The sequence below is a fragment of the Pleurodeles waltl genome, chromosome 7 (genome assembly GCF_031143425.1).
Source record: "Pleurodeles waltl isolate 20211129_DDA chromosome 7, aPleWal1.hap1.20221129, whole genome shotgun sequence".
Taxonomy (NCBI): Eukaryota; Metazoa; Chordata; class Amphibia; order Caudata; family Salamandridae; genus Pleurodeles; species Pleurodeles waltl.
Genome location: NC_090446.1, coordinates 1,534,253,884 through 1,534,259,883, shown reverse-complemented (window position 1 = coordinate 1,534,259,883; position 6,000 = coordinate 1,534,253,884).

Here is a 6,000-nt window from a genome sequence, read left to right as displayed (position 1 = left end):
TGAATCCTGATATGTGCAGTGAGGAATAGTTACCTGTATTCTTATAGTGCTACAAGGTCCCCGCCTGCAGCTGAGAAGGCAATACGAATATGAAAGTCGTCATTTTAAAATTGCATTACAAGCAGTATAAGTGCCACTCGAACTGTAACGCACTTGGCACAGTGTACAGTGTCACTCATAAGTACACTGAATCCATGCAAATGTCACACACAAGCAATCTGAAAACATGGCAGCTGTGTTTTGCTTGTGAGAAAGTGTTACTCATAGGGTTTGAAATGTCACTCATAGTTACACTGAAATTATGAAAATGTCACACATAGCAATCTGAAACCTTGGCAGCTCTGCCTTCTTGGGTTTAAATGGCACGTATTTGAGAAGGCCCCACTTGCCCCAGTGATTCATAGAATGTGACTCTAATACCCTTTCTATGCTAAAACGCTGTCTTTTGAGGAGTAAACTGTGCAGCATGTTTGCGAGAGCAAGTCTGCGAGAGTTTCCAACTGCTGCCCTCCCTGTTGTGTACCTGCAAATGCAGTCAGGTCTGCATCGCCTAGTGCTGTCCGTCGAGGGCCTTCCATGACCACGGGGGCTACATGGCAAAACCCAAACAGCAGGTTAACAGGCACATGCGTTTGGACTACATCTGGGCCTATTATCTGGGTAAGCTCATATTTGACTTCCTGACATTTCCAACCCTACCACACTTATCTATATGGAGTCTTCATCAGTTCAGTTTAGATTTATTGTATAATGTGATTTATAATACTTCATCATGTATTGATTTTTAATAACATAACTTATCATTATTACATAGTTTAGTAATATATACAATAAATCTGCCAAATTCACACAATTAAGAAAAAAGAGGAAATGCCCACAAAAAAATACATAACCACTGAATATAAGTTAAATAACCATTAAAAGACATGCTGTGATTAGGTCCATAAACGCCTGCTCATGTGAGGTGCATATCTTCACCCTTTATGCACAGCAGAACAGCCTCCTCACGGGTCTTGGCACCACTCTTGGTCCAATGGTTACTTAAGAACTTTATACTATCTCCCAGTAATTCTACAGAGGTGCATACATTAGGAGACAGTACTTTTCTGACAAAACCACAGGACACACAGACCTTTTTGCCTCCCATTACTGGGTCCCAGTCACCCTTCAGATCTGCCAGAGCCAATTGTAATAAACATCTTAATAAATGTATGCACGTTGATTCATAGTTGAATAGAAATACCTGTCGTGATTTCCAATGCAAAATGGGACCCAATGTATACTTAGGAGCACAAGAAAGTGGCACATCATCTATGATGCGCCATTTTTCTTGCGCCCCGTTACCGGCACCGAATGACACCATGGTTGCACCATATTTACAATACAGCGCCCCATGGCGGTTGTTAACATTTTTTATGCTATTCTGGCGCCTTGCTGCATTAGCGTCACAAATGTTTATGCTAGTGCAGCAAAGCACAGGGAGGCCCATTGATTTCCATTGGTGCGTCATTTTAAAGCCTGCTCTGAGGAGGCGTTAAAAATGACAGAAAAAATGGTGCAGTGAAATCCTGTAAATTTCACTGAGCCATTTTTTGGGCCTCCCTGCGCTGGAATACACCCCTTGCATACATTATGCCTGGCACAGGCATAATGTGGCACAAGGGTTTACAAAGTGGCGCAATGCATGCCTTGCACCATTTTGTAAATATGGCATGTGGAAAAAGCCACCTTAGTGCTGCCTTAGGGTTAAAAAAATCACACTATTATTGCCCTCAGACAGAGCAAGCTGCTTGTAAATATGCCCCTTAGTTTCTTAGCAAACAAACACAAATGATGGATGGAATGCAGAACCAATCAAACATTCACCCCCAGTCACTGATCTGGGTTTAATCCATCAATTATTTTGCTCACCCAGTTTGGACCCAACCATACGCAAATCAGTCTTGACCCTGTTCCCCATGGGAACAGTCAGCCTGAACTGCTGGGCCAGTACCTCCCTGGACCGGAAACAAGCATCCTGGGACCGATTTCAGGGTATCACCCTTCATCATCCAGGCTAGCTTGAATCCAGTGGCTTAGTGAGCCCGGGACCCACGTCTGGGCATACCAGGCGCACTTATGGCGACAAAAGCAAACAAACACAAATGATGGACGGAATGTGGAACCAATCAAACATTCACCCCCAGTCACAGATGTGGGTTTAATCCATCAATTCTTTTGCTCACTATGCCACGCCAGTTTGGACCCAGCCATATGCAAATCAATCTTGACCCTGCTCCCCTTAGTCGGAGCATGGGCCATAATAACCATAAGCAATTTTTTCCTGCTTGACAACACCTTTGAGCGTCCTCTTAATTAATTTGACCCCTATCTTCCCAGATCTGCCTGACCTACAAACACTCGAAGATGCCTAAAAGTATCTAGAACACAGACAGTTATCTGTCCTTGCAGCACCAATTTCCTTCCACATTATGCCTTTTATGATTCTGAATCCACCTCCTTGCCCAATTGCAGTATTTTAGCCTGCTTTGACAAAACCAATAGGTTTGGCTTGCATGTGTGTCCTAACGAAAACATAAACACAGCCTGCTTAAGAGAGAAACACAAAGCAAAACATTGTTGCTCTTGGCAACAATGCACACATCAGATAAAGCACTAAATTTGTGATGAAGGAAGGAGGCACTAATAAATAACGCGAGCTATTTGACAGCACTAGCAGCCAGAAATTTGCTGTAATACAATTACCGCTCATTTCTGTCATTACCGCATGGCCCTAAATAACTCAATTTGCATCATGCTTGGTGGAGGCTATTTGCTGAGTATTGCTGGAACTGTGAGAAGCACATCCTCATCCCTTCGCGGTTGACAGCTCTGGGATTGCACTTTGCCAAGTTCTGCATTATAACATGTGATAAAATGGGCCAAGCCATACTGGTAATTTCAACTCTCCCTGCATTATATTACCACCAGTTACTACACAACATATATACTTTCTGAATAAAAAAGTCATAACACTTTTATAGAGTTTCAGTAACTTTTATTGCACTACTACTCACCAAGCTAAATTACAACAACAAAAAATGTAACATTAATCACTTATGGATTTACCAATGCTTGTTTACTGCTGATTTCCCTGACATTACCCCAAACATTGCCTGCAGCAAACACAAATGCATGCAGTCTTTCATATCTTGCAGAATACCATGCATTGTGTCTTTACAAATTTAAATCTAGCCTGGTTCTCAAATGTGGGCAACTTTATTGCTATCTGGTTTGGTAATGGGGGCCAATTTTATTTTGGTGCCTGGGCCTATTTTCTGTCCCAGTTCGACTGTGGGTATGCTATGGGCGACTGCATGCAATGATTGTGATCCGTCAGACCTGCCAATTGTGCACGGCCTGAATACCCTGAAAGGAGGAAGCATGGTTGTTGGACTTTTGGCCATACGCATGGTCATCCCTAGTCTTTTTGCCTCCTTCCTCCTGGTTTTTCTGACCTTTCGCTGTTGGCTCTAGGACTCTGAGCACTTTATCACTGCTGACCAGTGTTAAAGTGCAGGTGCTCTCCCATCTAAAGTTGGTATGATTGGCTTATACCTGATTGGCATATTTAATTTACCTATAAGTCCCTTGTACAGTGGTATCTCTATACCCAGGGCCTGTAAATTAAATACTACAACCCCATTTCTAACAATGGTACACAACAAAAGCACATGGCAGAAAGACCCATACACCGCCAACCAGGTCTCGGTTAGGAAGCCTTTTTAGGGTTGAGCTTGCGAGTGCATGTACTAGCACATGCGTCTCGTATGCAAGACTCTGTTGTGTTCAGTAAAGGGCTTGGAGCCCGCCTGTCGCTCACCATTTGTTAGTATACTTGGCACTCTTCTTTACAGCCTCGCAATTGGTCAAGGCATGTCTGCCATCATTTCCATTTCTCTGTATGGAGCAGGGATCAAGCACTAGTTGATTTGAACTTACTTAATGCTCATCTGCTGCTCCCGACGTGATCGAGGTACTATTTTTAACTTCTAGTGCCCCGCAAACAGAATGCTTGTGACTGGCAAAAACGTGCTGTCCACTTAGGAGACGGCAAATAAGAGTGACACTGAAGTGAGACCAATGAGAAGCAATGGACGGGCTCCAAGCCCTTTTCGTAAACAATAGTGTCTCAAGAGAGATTGCAGGCATTAGCACATGCCGCTCACGCAGGCACGAACCTAAAAAGTGTAAAAACAATCGCAGTCATTTGAGAAAACATGCCAGATGTATTCAACAATTAAATATAATGGGATGAATTCTACAATTATCTATAGTGGGATGAATTCGACAATTATCTATAGTGGGATGAATTCGATAATTATCTATAGTGGGATGAATTCGATAATTATCTGTAGTGGGATGAATTCAACAATTATCTTTAGTGGGATAAAATCGACAATTATCTGTAGTGGGATGAATTCAACAATTATCTTTAGTGGAATGTATTCGATAATTATCTGTAGTGGGATAAAATCGACAATTATCTGTAGTGGGATGAATTCTACAATTATCTGTAGTGGGATGAATTCGATAATTATCTGTAGTGGGATAAAGTCGACAATTATCTGTAGTGGGATGAATTCGATAATTATCTGTAGTGGGATGAATTCGATAATTATCTGTAGTGGGATGAATTCGACAATTATCTATAGTGGGATGAATTCTACAATTAACTTTAGTAGGATGAATTCGACAATTATCTGTAGTGGGATGAATTCAACAATTATCTATAGTGGGATGAGAGCCGAAAGAGCAAACAAATGCTCCTTTAGTATTCAACATTCATAAAGCGTGACGTGGTCCACAAAGCCATTACTATTGCAAGTTCTGTAAGGTTGGCTACTGTCCCAGAAGCATGAAATGGGCATGTCATTAAGAGGCTGATTCAATGCGCACGTCATTAACTACCTCTCACACATGGAACTGATCCTAATCAAATGTCCTCTTGCTTCAAAGCGCGTAAATATATAAAAGCTGATGCAGGTTATTTCTAAGGTGTACATATTTATATGTGAATGCATATATAAGGTGTACATATGTATGTGTACAAATATATGTTAATGCACATATATAATGTGTATCTATGCATGTGTACAATATGTATGTGGAGGCACATATTTAACGTGTACATATACATATGTACGTATATTTGTGAATGTACATATATAAAATGTACATATACATGTGTACGTACATATGTGAATATGCATATATACAGTAAGTTGTACATATGCATGTGAGCACATGTATACATGAATGCACATATATAAAGTGTGCAAATACATGTTTACATATATGCATATGAATGCATATATGTAAGATATACATATGCACGTGTATGTATATAGAAGTGAATACACATATACACATATAAGGTGCATATGTGTATGTGTACATTTAAGTGACTGCACATATATAAGGTGTACTTATGCATGTGTACATATAGACACATGAATGCACATATATTAGATGTACATATGCATGTGTACATATATAAACATGCATGCAGATATATAAGTTGTACGTATCCTTGTGTACATATATATGTGAATGCACATATATAAGGAGTACATGTGTACGAGCACATTTATGTGGATGCAGATATATAAGGTGTACTTATATACACTTGAATGCACATATATATATATATATACTTATATATGTATATATATATATATATATATATATATATATATATATATATATATGTACATACATGTAAATGCACGGCATCGATTGCTCCATCTTTAAACCGCCCCATGACGGGAGCTCGTTTTTTGTCTTCTGCACCGGGGGTGTTGCAGGGACCCTCATGTTTCTTTTTCTTCTGCACCGGGGGTATTGTAGGGACCCTCATGTTTATTTGTCTTCTGCACCGGGGGTGTCGCAAGGACCCTCATGTTTCTTTGTCTTCTGCATCGGGGGTATTGCTGGGACCCTAATGTTTCTTGGTCTTCT